This window comes from Nerophis lumbriciformis, linkage group LG10, assembly GCF_033978685.3.
Source record: "Nerophis lumbriciformis linkage group LG10, RoL_Nlum_v2.1, whole genome shotgun sequence".
Lineage (NCBI taxonomy): Eukaryota > Metazoa > Chordata > Actinopteri > Syngnathiformes > Syngnathidae > Nerophis > Nerophis lumbriciformis.
Genome location: NC_084557.2, coordinates 40,135,326 through 40,154,867, shown reverse-complemented (window position 1 = coordinate 40,154,867; position 19,542 = coordinate 40,135,326). Strand labels below are relative to the sequence as shown.

The following is a 19,542-nucleotide window of genomic DNA, read 5'->3' as shown; positions in this document are numbered from 1 at the left end:
TTTATATATATATATATATATATATATATATATATATATATATATATATATATATATATATATATATATATATATATATATATATATATATATATATATGTATGTGTGGGGAAAAAATCACAAGACTATTTCATCTCTACAGGCCTGTTTCATGAGGGGGGGTACCCTCAATTGTCAGGAGATTTTAATGGGAGCATTCGCATACCATGGTTTATATAGGGCACAGAGTGGGTGGGTACATATGTATATATATATATATAAACATCATCATCCACGCAAAAAACTCCATTCTCATCCACAACAGTACACCATGGCAAAAAAAGAACAATGCAACATTTGACGTCACTATGGGAAGTTTTGACGGAGCAGAAACGTGTGAACTCGTTGGGAGTTTCCTCCTCTCCCAGCTCGCTAGCCTCAATCTGAACCTTGGTATTTACCGTGATGACGGACTGGCAGTGTGTCGCGCCTCGCCAAGGAGCAGCGAGAATACCAAGAAGCGCATATGCCAAATTTTCAAAGAGAACGGCCTACGGATCACGATTGAAGCCAACAAGCAAACCGTCAACTTCCTTGACGTCACTTTCAACCTGAGAAATAACAGCTACCAACCATTCACGAAACCCAACACAACACTCCAATACGTGCACCATGACAGCAACCACCCACCCACCACCACGAAAAGAATACCTACCGAAATCAATAAAAGGCTATCGATGCTGTCATCTAGCAAAGCTGAATTTGACCAAGCAACCCCCCCCGTACCAAAAAGCCCTTGATGAAAGCGGATACAATTTCACCCTCACCTATGAACCCACGCCAGGAAACCAGCCAAAAAAGAACAGAAAACGAAACGACATCATCTGGTACAACCCCCCATACAGCAAAAACGTCTCAACGAACATTGGACACAAATTCCTCAACCTGATTGACAAACACTTTCCCAAAGACAACAACCTAAGAAAAGTATTCAACAAGAACAACATCAAATTGAGCTACAGCTGCATGAACAATATACGACAAATCATCTCAAACCACAACAAAACAATTGCAAATGAGCCGTCGACCCCCAGTCAGAACGACTCCAAAACCAACAAAGCATGTAACTGTCGAAAGAAACCTGATTGCCCCCTCAACGGGGGATGCTTACAAACATCAGTTGTCTACCAATCTAAGGTAATACGCAAGGACATTAACACATCCGACACATATGTAGGATTAACCGAGGGTGAATTCAAAACCAGATGGAACAACCACAAGGCTTCTTTCAGGAACAAAAACCTGCGAAATACCACAGAACTCAGCAAACACATTTGGGACCTCAAAGACAATAATGTTGAATATTCAATAACATGGCAAATTCTTGCATCCAGCACACCTTACAATAGTGGTAATAAAAGATGCAACCTATGCTTGAAAGAGAAACTGTTTATTATCTACCGTCCAGACCTGTCATCCCTCAACAAGCGCAGCGAAATTGTAACAACATGCCGCCATAGACGGAAACACCTCCTAGGTAACACATGAACCAATCACCACGCCCCTAGGCCAGCCTGTACCCACCCACTCTGTGCCCTATATAAACCATGGTATGCGAATGCTCCCATTAAAATCTCCTGACGATTGAGGGTACCCCCCTCATGAAACAGGCCTGTAGAGATGAAATAGTCTTGTGATTTTTTTTCCCCACACATACATATATATATATATATATATATATATATATATATATATACATATAATATGTGTGTGTATGTTACCCATCAGTTACTCAGTACTTGAGTAGTTTTTTCACAACATACTTTTTAAATATTTGGGTGACTACTCCTTACTTTTACTTGAGTAATAAATCTCTGACATCCTCGCTCTAATTATCATCTGATTTTAATTAACGCCACAGCCTCTAAAATAAACACCTTGGCTATAACTTGAGTGAGGCCTCACCTTCTCAAAAAGTCGATCACTGAGCGACTGTGAAAACTTGCCGTCCTCCATCAGCAGAAAGTGGTGCAGCGCCTCAATGGTAGTCCATCGCCACCTTGTTCACCAACAACACGCTGGGAGAAAAAATATAGCTTCGCTAGCACACATGCATTATTGATTCCAAGAGTAAAAAAACCATAGAAAAGGGATGCGTTGGCCGGGAATCGAACCCGGGTCAACTGCTTGGAAGGCAGCTATGCTAACCACTATACCACCAACGCCCTGAAAGCAGATGTGGAATGTTGGAAAGAGGGAAAGTCTGCCGCATTCCACAAATTCCTTTCCTTATTTATTGGCTAAAACTTTAGGCTGAGTCTGCTGCAGTAGACACATTGTAGATTATTTATAACACCAATCATAAACATAGGGATCATTACAGTATCCTTGTCTCCGCCTCTGCACAGCAAAAAAAAAAAAGATGATGGTCACATGACCTTCTTACTTCATACTCACTGTGTGATGAGCGGGGCGGTGACAGAATTTTGATGAGGACTGGCAAGGACACCATCTCACTGAGCTGCACGGCCGTGGTGTCCGTGGCCTGGTGGACCCTAGCGGCCCCGAGTTACACGCTTGAGCAGCTGACACTCAAGGGATAAAGCTGCGACGCAGAGAAAGATGACAGCTCAGAAAAAAACAAAAAGTATATGTATTTTTGTGAAATAAACTAGGTGGCAAAACTCCATTAAACTATGCTTATTTAAATGTGACAATAAATGAATATGAACGACACATGCATGGTTGCAGACGACATCATGGTGTAAAATATTATACACATTGACCACACAACAAAATATGTAGCCAGTTCATTATTTCTGAGAAATCAACTATATTTATCATACTAATTGGAATTTTGAAAATTGTATTATATTTTTAAAACTGATTGAAACTATTTTATACAAACTACACTGCAAAAAGTCAGTGTTCAAAAACAAGAAAAAAAAATACAAAAATGAGGGGTATTTTACTTGAACTAAGCAAAATTATCTGCCAATAGAAAGGCTTGTCAAGACTTTCCAAAACAAGTAAAATTAGCTAATCTCAATGAACCCAAAAATACCTTAAAATAAGTATATTCTCACTAATAACAAGTGCACTTTTCTTGGTAGAAAAAAAAGAGACCTTTTTGCTCAATATGTTGAAAAATATTCTTAAATGAAGTTAATGCTAGTGCCATTATCTTGACATAATGATATGCGCATGGCATTAAATTTCTTGAAACCAGCAAACTTATACTAAAAACTAATTTATTGTTCTTAATGGAAGGCAACAAGACAACCGCTTGTTACTCTCGGGGTCTCCTAGCCGCTCAGGCAAATCATATTGTCTAAAAATGCATTTTTCCATCGATAACATGACATCATCGCGCCAAGTGCGTGCATGAACTATTTCTGTTCAAATTTGTTTAAATAGTCAGTTTACTGTACTGTGCCAACTGTACTACTATATGAGTACCTATTTTCTATTGTTTCATTGAAAATAAAACAGCAAAGTCCATTTGGCAGTCATCTGTTTTAATTATGAGACACAATTGTCTCAAAGTCGTGATTTTTTATTTTTTCATGCTTGAAATAAGAAATTATTACTTTAAAAAAGTAGTTTTATTCTTGTGAGTGTTGATGACACAGCCTTGCAATTGATATTCTAGTTTCAAGCATGTTTTACTCAATATAGGTCATCACATCTCAGCAACAAGCTGTAATATCTTACTGAGATCATTTAGGACCAAAACCCTTAAAACAAGTAAAACACTCACATAAAATCTGCTTAGTGAGAAGAATTATCTTATCAGATAGAAAATAAGCAAATATCACCCTTATTTGAGATATTTAATCTTACTTAGATTTCAGTTTTTGCAGTGTATAAACCATAGTGTATTTCTTAAATTTGGTTAAACATAAGTAGTAAAAAAAAAACACAAAATATATCACATAAGACAATATGAAAGCAGGTGTACAAATTGCAGGTTTTTTTTTTAGAGTGTAAACATAAACAAGTATTAATTGTGAACTTTGCATCAATGATAAAATATAAAATAAAATGTTGCCAACAAGTATTGTCATAAGCTCACGCTAAATTAGATGAAAGCGTAAATATAAATGGTGGTAAAACAGATTGTTCCTGCGTCACTGACCCATGACGTTGTAGCAGTCTTCATAATGGTCCACCTGGTACTGAGCAGACAAGGCCAAGATGTACTCCTGTTCAAACGTCTCTCGGGGGGACAAGTCCAACCCTGCGCCCTCTGCCTGCTGCTTGCACGTCTCAGACTTCCAAACTTGTGACAGAAAACACAACAAGTCGATTATTATGATTGTACCTGCATTACGTCACTGTGTCCAAAGTGCAGTCTGGGAGACATTGTTTGCCTTCAGCTCCTTCTGTGACGATCTGTCACTTAATTTCTGTTTGTTTCCTTGTTTTTGTATTTAATTCTTATCAGTGCTCTTATTTTGTTCCATTTCCTGTTTGTTCCGCGTAGCACTGTGTTTTTTCCTCACCTGCCGTTGTTTGGCAGCCGGTCCACACCAGCTCTAAATATCAACAAAAATTGCAACTCACACCATACTTGCCAAACCCCCCAGATTTTCTGGGAGACTCCTGAAATTCAGCGCCTCTCCCGAAAACCTCCCTGGACAAATTTTCTCCCGAAAATCTCCCGAAATTCAGGCATAGCTGGAGGCCACGCCCCCTCCAGCTCCATGCGGACCTGAGTTATGTGTTGACAGCCTGTTTTCACGTCCACTTTCCCACAATATAAACAGCGTGCCTGCCCAATCACATTATAACTGTAGAATGATTGAGGGCGAGTTCTTGGTTTCTTATGTGGGTTTATTGTTAGGCAGTTTCATTAACGTCCTCCCAGCGCGGCAACAACACACAACAACAGCAGTCACATTTTCGTCTACCGTAAAGCAGTTCGTCTGCCGTAAACAGCAATGTTGTGACACTCTTAAACAGGATAATACTGCCATCTACTGTACATGCATATGTGGCATTAACATCTACGGCTTTTAGAGAGTGCAGTGCACAACTGCGCACACAACAAGGAGACGAAGCAGAATGCATCATCAGAGAGGGTGTTCAGCATGGTTAGAAAAATAGTGACAGAGAATAGAACAAGGATGGACAATTCAACCCTTAACTCAACAATGAGTAGATGAGTGTTATGTGTGTGTATATGTGTAAATAAATGAACACTGAAATTCAAGTATTTCTCTTATTTATATATATATATATATATATATATATATATATATATATATATATATATATATATATATATATATATGTATGTGTGGGGAAAAAATCACAAGACTATTTCATCTCTACAGGCCTGTTTCATGAGGGGGGGTACCCTCAATTGTCAGGAGATTTTAATGGGAGCATTCGCATACCATGGTTTATATAGGGCACAGAGTGGGTGGGTACATATGTATATATATATATATAAACATCATCATCCACGCAAAAAACTCCATTCTCATCCACAACAGTACACCATGGCAAAAAAAGAACAATGCAACATTTGACGTCACTATGGGAAGTTTTGACGGAGCAGAAACGTGTGAACTCGTTGGGAGTTTCCTCCTCTCCCAGCTCGCTAGCCTCAATCTGAACCTTGGTATTTACCGTGATGACGGACTGGCAGTGTGTCGCGCCTCGCCAAGGAGCAGCGAGAATACCAAGAAGCGCATATGCCAAATTTTCAAAGAGAACGGCCTACGGATCACGATTGAAGCCAACAAGCAAACCGTCAACTTCCTTGACGTCACTTTCAACCTGAGAAATAACAGCTACCAACCATTCACGAAACCCAACACAACACTCCAATACGTGCACCATGACAGCAACCACCCACCCACCACCACGAAAAGAATACCTACCGAAATCAATAAAAGGCTATCGATGCTGTCATCTAGCAAAGCTGAATTTGACCAAGCAACCCCCCCCGTACCAAAAAGCCCTTGATGAAAGCGGATACAATTTCACCCTCACCTATGAACCCACGCCAGGAAACCAGCCAAAAAAGAACAGAAAACGAAACGACATCATCTGGTACAACCCCCCATACAGCAAAAACGTCTCAACGAACATTGGACACAAATTCCTCAATCTGATTGACAAACACTTTCCCAAAGACAACACCCTAAGAAAAGTATTCAACAAGAACAACATTAAATTGAGCTACAGCTGCATGAACAATATACGACAAATCATCTCAAACCACAACAAAACAATTGCAAATGAGCCGTCGGCCCCCAGACAGAGCGACTCCAAAACCAACAAAGGATGTAACTGTCGAAAGAAACCTGATTGCCCTCTCAACGGGGGGTGCTTACAAACATCAGTTGTCTACCAATCTAAGGTAATACGCAAGGACATTAACACATCCGACACATATGTAGGATTAACCGAGGGAGAATTCAAAACCAGATGGAACAATCACAAGGCTTCTTTCAGGAACAAAAACCTGCGAAATACCACAGAACTCAGCAAACACATTTGGGACCTCAAAGACAATAATGTTGAATATTCAATAACATGGCAAATTCTTGCATCCAACACACCTTACAATAGTGGTAATAAAAGATGCAACCTATGCTTGAAAGAGAAACTGTTTATTATTTACCGTCCAGACCTGTCATCCCTCAACAAGCGCAGCAAAATTGTAACAACATGCCGCCATAGACGGAAACACCTCCTAGGTAACACATGAGCCAATCACCACGCCCCTAGGCCAGCCTGTACCCACCCACTCTGTGCCCTATATAAACCATGGTATGCGAATGCTCCCATTAAAATCTCCTGATGATTGAGGGTACCCCCCCTCATGAAACAGGCCTGTAGAGATGAAATAGTCTCGTGATTTTTTTTTCCCCACACATACATATATTGCGCTCTACTACGGTATCGAGCACTATTTTTTGGATAACCGTATTAAGACATATATATATATATATATATATATATATAGCTAGAATTCACTGAAATTCAAGTATTTCTCTTATTTATATATATAGCTAGAATTCACTGAAATTCAAGTATTTCTCTTATTTATATATATATATATATATACACATATATATATATACATATATATATATATATATATAGCCACGCCCCCCCCCCCCCCCTCCCGAAATCGGAGGTCTCAAGGTTGCAAGTATGACTCACACTGAACTTCTTTTGTGTTAAATCTCCTTAGCGCCAAGTCAAAGTTGCTACCTCTTTCTCCTGCTCCAGGTGCTGCTTGTGCTTGAGCTTTTCGAAAAACTCCCTCTTCTTGGCCTGCTCCACCAGACGCTGTGACACCTGGCGCCCTGCAGGGGGCGAGGGAGAGCGTAGTGAGCTTCTTAGGCCTCTGCGCTAAAAAGTGCATCAAAGCTATGGCACACAAACATCAAACAACATCAACAGCTGCCTCAAACAAACACTGATACGGCGACGCCAGGGAAGAGAAAGGGGCCAGCCAACTTTGCCTGGCGTCTTCTCGGGTCCTTAAATGATACGAGAAGTTTGTTACAAAGTGCGCGAGGGGTGATTAGACTTCACACTTGGCCATGTTCAAAAGATTCTCTCTGTGTAATTAAGCCTGGTGCACCGGTGCTGCCCTCACAGCCACAAGTCAACAAGCTATTTGTCAGCCGAGCTATTTGGAAAAAAAGTACACTCTGAGCAGGGTAAGATGAATCTGTATATCAAAACACACATCAAGTTAGACATGCATTGTGTGTGTGTGTGTGTGTGTGTGTGTGTGTGTGTGTGTGTGTGTGTGTGTGTGTGTGTGTGTGTGTGTGTGTGTGTGTGTGTGTGTGTGTGTGTGTGTGTGACACTAACCACGAGTGTTCTTCAGTGTTTTGGCTGCCGACGCTCTGACCTGATTGATCAGCTCCTGGCGCGCCTCCTCTGCTCGCTGGGCCTATAAACAGCAATCATAGTTAACGAAGATGTATGCGCCTGCAGCCTCCATGCCTGTATGTCAAAGTCAACAAAACACTTGTCTCAACAACTTTAGAGAGACACAAATATAAGATGACACATAAAACGAAAGGAGCATCAAAATTCAAACACCGCAAATGTCGTACAAATCAGAAACTGACTGGATTTTTCCAGAAACAAAGACATTTGAAGATGGGGGTTTGAATTGTCCTCATGCGAGTGTTTACTGCTAACGTTAGCTGACTGGCTAACTGCTCTACAGGGCATCACTTGGTTTTAAAGGGGAACTGCACTTTTTCTTTGAATTTTGACTATTGTTCACAATCTTTATGAGATACAACAACAGGTGTCTTTTTTTATTTTAAAGATGATAAATGATTGAAAGATGCGTCTAATGAGAGTCACCTTTGTCGCCTTCAAAGCCTCTAAAACAACTTTAAAACCCTCCATCAACGTGTTATATACACACTGCAAGTATATATATATATATGATGTAGTAACAGACACCTTCATAACAATATGTAATATGTACAATATACACACTGCAAGTCTATATATAATTAGTAACAGACACCTTAATAACAATATGTAATATGTACAATATACACACTGCAAGTATATATATATATATATATATATATATATATATATATATATATATATATATATATATATATATATATATATATATATATATATATATATATATATATACATATATATATATAATGTAGTAACAGCATACTTACCAACCCTCCCGGATTTTCCGGGAGACTCCCGAAATTCAGCGCCTCTCCCGAAAACCTCCCGGGACAAATTTTCTCCCGAAAAACTCCCGAAATTCAGGCGGACCTGAGTGACGTGTTGACAACACACAACAACAGTGTCTACCGTAAAGCAGTTTGTCTGCCGTAAACAGCAATGTTGTGACACTTTTAAACAGGACAATACTGCCATCTAGTGTACATGCATATGTGACCCACCCATAATGTGTCACATTTTTGTGTTGATTTATTTATTTTATTTTGTGGTTTGAATTCGTTTTTGGAGCTGTCATTACACATTTATCAGTATTCACATTGGTCAGTAGGGGGCAGTAGGGCGTTTCTTCCCAATTGAATGCTATCACCTGCAGACCGGAAGTGTCTTGTCATTCTGATGAGTGCGACCAGTCTGTGAACAATTGAAACGTCCTGTGTGCTTTTCCTCCTGTATAACAGGTTAGTTTTGGTGAATCAACTCACTGAATAATATCCATGTGATCTTTATAAGTTTAAGTACACATTCTGATGGTGGAGCCTAACTCTAAAGTGTTTGTGAGTTGTAGTTTGTAAATGAACACTGAAATTCAAGTATTTATTTTATTTATATATGTATATATATATATATATATATATATATATATATATATATATATATATATATATATATATATATATATATATATATATATATATATATATATATATATATATATATATATATATACAGGTAAAAGCCAGTAAATTAGAATATTTTGAAAAACTTGATTTATTTCAGTAATTGCATTCAAAAGGTGTAACTTGTACATTATATGTATTCATTGCACACAGACTGATGCATTCAAATGTTTATTTCATTTAATTTTGATGATTTGAAGTGGCAACAAATGAAAATCCAAAATTCCGTGTGTCACAAAATTAGAATATTACTTAAGGCTAATACAAAAAAGGGATTTTTAGAAATGTTGGCCAACTGAAAAGTATGAAAATGAAAAATATGAGCATGTACAATACTCAATACTTGGTTGGAGCTCCTTTTACCTCAATTACTGCGTTAATGCGGCGTGGCATGGAGTCGATGAGTTTCTGGCACTGCTCAGGTGTTATGAGAGCCCAGGTTGCTCTGATAGTGGCCTTCAACTCTTCTGCGTTTTTGGGTCTGGCATTCTGCATCTTCCTTTTCACAATACCCCACAGATTTTCTATGGGGCTAAGGTCAGGGGAGTTGGCGGGCCAATTTAGAACAGAAATACCATGGTCCGTAAACCAGGCACGGGTAGATTTTGCGCTGTGTGCAGGCGCCAAGTTCTGTTGGAACTTGAAATCTCCATCTCCATAGAGCAGGTCAGCAGCAGGAAGCATGAAGTGCTCTAAAACTTGCTGGTAGACGGCTGCGTTGACCCTGGATCTCAGGAAACAGAGTGGACCGACACCAGCAGAGGACATGGCACCCCAAACCATCACTGATGGTGGAAACTTTACACTAGACTTCAGGCAACGTGGATCCTGTGCCTCTCCTGTCTTCCTCCAGACTCTGGGACCTCGATTTCCAAAGGAAATGCAAAATTTGCATGGTTGGGTGATGGTTTGGGGTGCCATGTCATCTGCTGGTGTCGGTCCACTCTGTTTCCTGAGATCCAGGGTCAACGCAGCCGTCTACCATATATATATATATATATATATATATATATATATATATATATATATATATATATATATATATATATATATATATATATATATATATATATATATATATATATATATGTATGTATATATATATATATATATATATAAATATATATGTATATATATATATATATATACACATTTTATATATATATATATATATATATATATATATATATATATATATATATATGTATATATATATATATATATATATATATATATATATATATATATATATATATATATATGTATGTATATATATATATATAAATATATATGTATATATATATATATATATATATACACATTTTATATATATATATATATATATATATATATATATATATATATATATATATATATATATATATATATATATATATATATATATATATATATAATGTAGTAACATACACCTTCATATCAATATGTTTTATGTACACACTGCAATTATATATATATATATATATAATGTAGTAACAGACACCTTATAACAAATTTAGCCGAACTGCACCAATTTTGTCAAGAGGAGTGGTCAAATATTCAACCAGAAGCTTGCCAGAAGCTTGTGGATGGCTACCAAAAGCGCCTTATTGCAGTGAAACGTGCCAAGGGACATGTATCCAAATATTAACATTGCAGCCCCTGTGCGCGCATCATGGTCTTCCTTTACTCCTGTCAGCCTACAGGATGTTCAGGTTTTAGTGGGCAAAATGAAACCCACATCAAGCCCTGTGGAAATTGTTCCTAATCCATCCATCCATGGGTTGTACTTGTATAGCGCTTTTCTACCTTCAAGGTACTCAAAGCGCTTTGACACTACTTCCACATTTACCCATTCACACACACATTCACACACTGATGGAGGGAGCTGCCATGCAAGGCGCTAACCAGCACCCATCAGGAGCAAGGGTGAAGTGTCTTGCTCAGGACACAACGGACATGACGAGGTTGGTACTAGGTGGGGATTGAACCAGGGACCCTCGGGTTGCGCACGGCCACTCTTCCACTGCGCCACGCCATCCCATCCATCCATTTTCTACCGCTTATTCCCTTCGGGGTCGCGGGGGGCACTGGAGCCTATCTCAGCTACAATCGGGCGGAAGGCGGGGTACACCCTGAACAAGTCGCCACCTCAATCCACTTTCCTTAAATGTTTTTGATGCTGTTGGTCCTTGGGTGGTAAAATTGATAAACCTTTCACTTCAGTCTGGCTCGATCCCCACCTTTTTTAAACATGCTGTGGTGAATCCCATCCTTAAAAAACCTAATCTTGATCCGGTGGCGCCTATAAATTATTGGCCAATATCAAAACTTCCCTTCATGTCAAAAATCATTGAAAAAGTGGTAGCTAAGCAGCTAACCTCATTTTTGGAACAGCATGTTTTTTACGATAAATACCAATCTGGCTTTAGGTCATTTCACTCCACCGAAACTTCTCTTTTGAAAGTTTCCAGTGACATGATGATGGCCGCTGACTCTGGTCGCTACACAGTTTTGGTTTTACTCAATTTGACATCTGCCTTTGATACTGTGGATCACAGTATACTGATATATCGCCTCAATTCTGAGATGGGGTTTTCTGGTGCAGTTCTCCAGTGGTTTACTTCTTATATAAATGGAAGAACTTTTAATGTTGCTTTTAATGATGTAATGTCCAATGTGCCCAACCTGCCATGTGTAGCCCAGGGTTCTGTTCTGGGGCCTGTTTTTATTTTGATTGTATATGATGCCGCTTGGGAGGTTGATCAGTAGTTTTAAAAATGTTTCTTATCATTTCTATGCAGATGATATTCAACTGTATATGCTCCTTCACTGATTCAGAGTTTCACTTTTTATCTGAGTTCTTGGAGTGCGTATCCTCTATTAAAAACTGGTTGTCCTCAAATTTTCTCCAGATAAATTCAAACAAAACGGAAACCCTGATGATTGCTCCCGATTAGAAGATCCCCCTAATCAAGAACTCCCTTGTGGGTGCATCTGTTAAAAGTAGCCTCAGAAACCTTGGGGTTGTGTTTGATCAGTCGATGTCTTTGTAGGGTCACTGTCGTCAACTGACCAAAAACTGTTTTTATCATCTCAGAAATATTCAAAAGTGAGAAAATTGTTGTCAAAATTGGATCTCGAAATGATCATTCACGCGTTAATTTCCTCTCGCATTGACTATTGCAATTCTCTTTTCACTCTCTTCAACAAGTCAACGCTAAGGAGACTTCAGACTGTACAAAATGAATCTGCCAGACTTTTGACCGGTGCACCCAGAACACCCCGTTCTATCCAGTCTTCATTGGCTTCCAGTTAAATTCCGCACTGAGTTTAAATTTTAGTCCTGACATTCCGTACGTTGCATGGTGGGGCCCCTCAGTACATCACTGATTTGTTATGCCCTGACTCCTCAGGGCGCAGCCTCTGGTCTTCAGGCCAGGGTCTTCTAAAGATCCCAAAAACTTGTTTTAAAACCCGTGGAGACCTGGCATTCCAGGCTATAGCTCCCAGACTCTGGAACAATTTGCACCAGTGCGTCCGTGATCTTGACTGTGTTGAAACTTTTAAGAAGCATATGAATACGTCTCTTTTTAGTAAAGCTTTTAGTTAATGTACCTTTTAACTATAATTTGTAATCCACTTTGTATCCTTTTTATGATGTTGCCCCTGTTGTTTTAATTGAATTGTTGTTTTACTTCACCTATATTTTGTACAGCGCTTTGTGATTTTATCTATGAAAAGCGCTTTATAAATAAAAATGTACTTACTTACTTACTTACTTACTTACTGTATACTTTTGACCCAGAAGATTTGGTCACAATAAATAAATAAATAAAAGAACCAAACTTCAATCAGTATGTGCTCCAATCACTATATCACAAAAAAATAAGAGTTGTAGAAATTATTGGAAACTCAAGACAGCCATGACATTATGTTCTTTTTTATTTGTTTTTATGTAAACTTTTGACCACAACTGTATATATAATGTAGTAACAGACACCTTTATAACAATATGTAATATGTACAATATACACACTGCACCCCGCCTTCCGCCCGATTGTAGCTGAGATAGGCTCCAGCGCCCCCCGCGACCCCAAAGGGAATAAGCGGTAGAAAATGGATGGATGGATGGATACACACTGCAAGTATATATATAATGTAGTAACGGACACCTTCATAACAATATGTAATATGTTTTATATACACACTGCATGTATATACATATAATGTATATAGAGTAACAGATGCCTTTATAACAATATGTAATATGTACAATATACACACTGCAAGTATATATATAATGTATTAACGGACACCTTCATAACAATATGTAATATGTTTATATACACACTGCAAGTATATATATAATGTAGTGACAGACACCTTCATAACAATATGTAATATGTTTAATATACACACTGCAAGTATATATATAATGTTGTAACAGACACCTTCATAATAATATGTAATACGTTCAATATTTCCCATAATCTAACCATTTTATTCAATTTCTGGACTGATTTCTTCAGGGCATTGATTTCTGTTTCCATTGCAGCGCATGTCTGACTTCTGGCAACATGTGTGTTCCTACTTCTGGAAACAAAACACTTGTGTGTGTTCTAATCATGGCAGACTTGGTAACAGACAACGAAAACAACTATTTTTGAACAAATGAGGATTCACAACTTTATATTTTTTTAAGCTGATTGACCGGAGGATGAACTGCTTCTAGAAGCGTGCACAAAGAAGAGGGTTGGAGCAGACGGAAGCCGATAGAGTGAGTTGAAAGTCACTCGAAACTGCAAAAGTGGAACTTGGAGACAAGCTATTTCGACATAAATTGATTGCTTACCCAAACTCAACAGGAAACATCCCCGGTCAGCCGGACCAGACAAACAACTGTCCATCGAGTGAGTCACTTTAATATTGATCTTGATCCACGCAGCACGTCATGTGTGTTAGTACAACTTCAGTACATACACTGTCAGGCTAGCTGTGTACAAACAAAACATGAAATAATACTTTACAGATACTGTAATATGATTGTTCATGTTTTTCACTCAGTACAGATTGGTGTTCTATCACAGTGTTGTGTATTACAAACTCAAACGCATTTCACATTGATGTCGAAGCTCGCTTATCTCTTGCGTAATTAGCTTTTACAGTTAACACCGAAGCACGTGTTAGTACGCTAGAAAAATAGTTCCTCAGTGTTCACTCTTACAATAACAATGTCGCCACAGTTTGTTTATTATACAGGTTACAGAACTTAAATGAAGTACTGATGACGCTTTTTGATTGCATTTTTAAAGTGATATAGAGGTAGAATTGATTGCTCCCATTAGGTGCATTGCTAGCCACCTAGAACAAGAAAATTGTTATATTTTAGAATGCAAAAGAAACACAACACCTTTTATCTTCTTGTCTCTCATAATGATTATGAACGACGGCAAAATTCCCAAAAAAGTGCAGTTACCCTTTGAGAAGAGGGTAATGTTTTACTTTATAATAGAAGTTAACTAATTTTTACACTTGTGTGACAGAAGGACATTTACAGACGTTTATTGCACCTTCCTCATTCATTATTAAAGGGGACCTTAGTATTTTCTGACTTTGAGAATGTTACAGTGTGGGATGTGAGTCAAACAATGACACATCATCAAATCATACATTTCATGCATTTGGGCCTGAGTTTGCAAGCGGTTTTGGATGCCTCTGTCCTCTGGGATTTGTAGTCTGGCTACGTTACAGCGAAGTGGACGTGCCTTTTTGGACATTATATAGCCAGAAGGGAGGCACTTTGTTTGTGGAGTTTTAGGAAATACAAGAGAAGGAAAGATAGATGAGCATGGTGACAATGATGTGCAAGAGCAGTGATTACCAAACTGTGGTACGCGTACCGGGCTCCATCTAGTCACTAGATGGTACCACTAGATTCTAGTGGTACACTCAAGAAGTGGAGTATCGTTAGTTATGTGCACATAGACACAATTAATCGGATTAAAAGACTATCCGGAGTAAAAATGCTTCACGTTAACATGCCATTCGAAGTATTCTGATGTGATCACACACGTTCGGACCAAAATTTACTTCCGATCGAGACGGGTCTTTCAGATTGGAGTGCATGTAAACACTTATTTTGAAGTTTGGGTCAAAAAGTACCCTTACTGCGCATGTCTTTGACCTCTGCTATACTTCAGTGTTGGAGCGGGGACAAAATTAAAGTTTTGGAATGAAGCGATTGTGTCTCGCCCCATTCATCGTGTACAGAAGTAGCATTATATACTGTTGAGTTTGTTGCTCCTAAAACAAGACTAGCAAAAACAAAAGTATGGTCTGGAGTGTCATGTTTCGATGTAACAATAAAAGGAGGGATCCAGTTGTCTCAACGAGCTGTTTTATTCACAGTCTTACTGCTACTCCAAGTGCTAACTAATAGCCTCAGGCACGTAACGTGAAGACTTACGTTTATGGTATGTGCTGGGCATGTCGAAACAAAGTATTCTGATTTAAAGTTTGAAGCATTAATAACGTCAAATAATTTTTTTCAGGGTCCGTTCTAATCCGATTTACAATCAGATGAAATACAATTTGCCCATGTACACATGGCTATTGTTGATGATGCTTGTGCATTGTGTGTTTAAATATACTTGTTGATTAAAACCTCTGCCTTATTTTTTATGAATTCCGAAACTTACTACGCTACTGTATTTTATTGCGAATCATTATGGTGGTACTTGAAGAGCCAAGTGTTTTCTAAGGCGGTACTTGGTGAAAAAAACGTTGAGAACCACTGATCCAGAGCACAAGGAAGTGTTTTGAATGTGGATTTAAATCACCATGGGTCCCCTTTGAAAAAGGAAAGTGTTTTCTGGCAAATTTATTGTTTCAACGCCGTTAACATAGTTTTACATTTGTTTGACAGTTGATCAAGTACAATTGTCGCTATAACATACGGATGTTGACCCTGGAATGGATTATTTCTAATAGCATTATTTTAGATGTGCGTGTGTGTGTTGGTCTCAGTGCTTGAACCTCTCTGCTGATGGCGCTGTGCAAGGTGATCCTGCAGTCCTTGCAGGGAGAAGGTGACGGCGATGCGATGCACGGGCAGCTCTGACAAGCAGATGACACAGTGACACATAAGACACATTACCGAGTAATTGTTCTTTGCCTCTAACAATTTAATGTACTTTAATCCTGATCATGCTAAAAGAAAATGTCTCATTTTGGCAACTTTTTTTTTTTTACCATGCAGGAAATTATGCAGAAGTGACAGAAGGACAGGGATGTGGGCGGCACATTTGTAAGTGCATTCAGACAAGGCTTCACCGTGTAATTTATTTTTAATACAACTCGCTGTCATATCTCGTCAATGACACAGACATCTTGAAGTCATTCGTTAATTGTTCAACCTGCTCATGGACCAGTCCCACCGGCACAAGATTCATCTAAAATGACCTGACAGTATCCATCACAAGTAAACATTAGTATCATAAGGCAGAATAACAATTCATTCTCTTTTAACAAGCAAAACATTTAATATCAAAAGCTGAAATCCATCTGGGTAAAGTCTCAGCATCTCCAAATGATACATCATAATAGCGTATTGATAAGATTTGACAGGATTAGACATTAAGCGGCTTTTTCCTGTCTCAAGATTGATTTTTTGTCTCCCCCATTTATTTTAAGTATACAGTGCGTCCAGAAAGTATTCACAGCGCTTTGCTTTTTTCACATTTTATGTCACAGCCCTATTCCAAAATGGGATAAATACACTATTGTCCTTAAAATTCTACACACAATACCCCATAATGACATTGTGTAAAACGTTGGGTTTTTTTTTAGAGCTTTTTGCAAATGTATAAAAAACAACAACTAATAAATCACATGTGCATAAGTATTCACAGCCTTTGCTCAAACCAAGTCAACAGCAAGCCAAACTCCAACAACATACTTGCCAACCCTCACGGATTATCCAGGAGACTCCCGAAATTCAGCGCCTCTCCCGAAATCCTCCCGGGACAAATTTTCTCCGGAAAATCTCCCGAAATTCAGGCACACAATATAAACAGCGTACCTGCCCAATCACGTTATAACTGTAGAATGATCGAGGGCGAGTTCTTGGTTTCTTATGTGGGTTTATTGTTAGGCAGTTTCATTAACGTCCTCCCAGCGCGGTAACAACACACAACAACAGCATTTCGTCTACCGTAAAGCAGTTCGTCTGCCGTAAACAACAATGTTGTGACACTCTTATACATCTAGTGCATTTGATGAAAGCACTTTTTGCGTGCCACACAGCAATGCATCATTAGTGAGGGCATTCAGCATGGTTAGAAAAATAGTGACAAATAGAACAAGGATGGACAATTCAACCCTTAACTTAATGAGTAGATGAGTGTTATGTGTAAATGTGTAAATAAATAAATAAATAAATGTGTAAATAAATGAACACTGAAATTCAAGTATTTCTTTTATTTATATATATATATATATATATATATATATATATATATATATATATATATATTAGAAATACTTGACTTAGTATTTCTTATATATATGAAATACTTGACTTGGTGAATCCTAGCTGTAAATATACTCCTCCCCTCTTAACCACGCCCCCAACCACGCCCCGCCCCCAACCACGCCCCCGCCCCGCCCCCCACCTCCCGAAATCGGAGGTCTCAAGGTTGGCAAGTATGTCCAACAATGAATATGAAGTAAGTAGGTAGCATCCAAATTCCAAGTGCATTGGCACTGTCAAATCCAGTACGAACCAGAGTGAAACTAAAGAAAACATAAAAATATATATCAATAAATTACTGCAGTGAATTAGACATCCTTTTTTACAAGTGAACACAACGTGAAATTATTCAGAAGCTCCTCAAGGCACAAAAATTAAGCAGTTGAGATGGAAATAAAGGTTTACTAACTTTACAATGTAAATCAATTCAGCACAATAGAACATAACGTACTCACAGAAACAAATACTCACAGACAATGCTTATGAGACATAGAAAAATGAAACTTACAGCAGAGATGTGACTGAGGAACTGATTTCCAACTTGGCTACCAGGCTCTTTGGTGTCAGATCTGTACCATACCATCCTGGCTCTTTAATGCCACTGTGCATGTCAAAATAAAACATAAACAAAATGCACTTCAGAAAATAAAAGGATGAAGACTCCCCGCCTGGTATCTGTGGAGATGCCGTATAAAAACTAATTATACCCGAATGCAGCTGAGATAGGCTCCAGCGACCCCCCACGACTCCGAAAGGGACAAGCGTTAGAAAACGGATGGATATACAAAGTTATTTTGGTTTACAGAACAATGTATTTTTTACTTTTTTAGAAACAGGATAACCTCTGACACAGGCCTAATGAGCTTTTTGCTTGAACCTCGTTTGGTCATCTTGATCTCCACTTTGCGAACCCTTCCGTCGCACCTGGGGAAAATGCTGGTAATCGTAGACATAGGCCAGCCGTTTCTTGCTGCATTGGTGTATTGACCTGAAGTATCTACAGTAATTCACTTTCTCCCTGAACTGGTCTGCGAGGCTCTTTCTTCACTTGCCTTCATTGCTACCTGCAGAGCTCCTTCTCTGGGAACATTCCAGATGGAGGTAGGTTGCTGCCTTTTTGGGTAAGGTACATCTCAGGGGCAACAAGTATCTGTGGTCGTCAGGGTCCGCAGAGACTGTTGATGTTGTTAAGAGAGAAGCCATCAAGCTGTGCACTACAGTTAAATTGATCTGTTCTGGTATTTAGGAATGATGGACTCCAAAAGTGGGTAGGTATTGTTGTATATTGGTCGATCGTGTCACTCGCCCAAGACAGAGCGACTGTGTGCTGCGTGATGAGCCAAGAAGACACCAAGAGGAATCGTCGAACAAAAAGCTTTATTTGTTTCAACAAGCCTCAGACAGGAACTGCAGTTTCCAGGAGAAGGAATGGGCCGAATCTCTTATGATGTCCCTGTTGGACCACAGTGACTAAATACCCCTTGCTGAAAACCCCCACTCTTTCTAACTCCAGCCTTGGAGACGGCCAGTCTGGCCGGTTCAATCTTTCCTTGACATTATTCCTTTGTTCAGTTTGAGTCGGGTGACCTCCGACCCCTATCCTCTACTTCTACCTGTGAGAGTTTCTTATCAGATGTTGTTAATGTT

At 38.7% G+C, this 19,542-nt stretch overlaps 1 non-coding gene across 1 annotated transcript; it reads right to left on the bottom strand.

The window, feature by feature from the left end:
- Positions 1 to 2,132: 2,132 nt before the first annotated feature.
- On the bottom strand, positions 2,133 to 2,204 carry trnag-ucc (transfer RNA glycine (anticodon UCC)). The gene has a single exon. It is a non-coding gene; the product is annotated as a tRNA-Gly (tRNA).
- Positions 2,205 to 19,542: the final 17,338 nt, after the last annotated feature.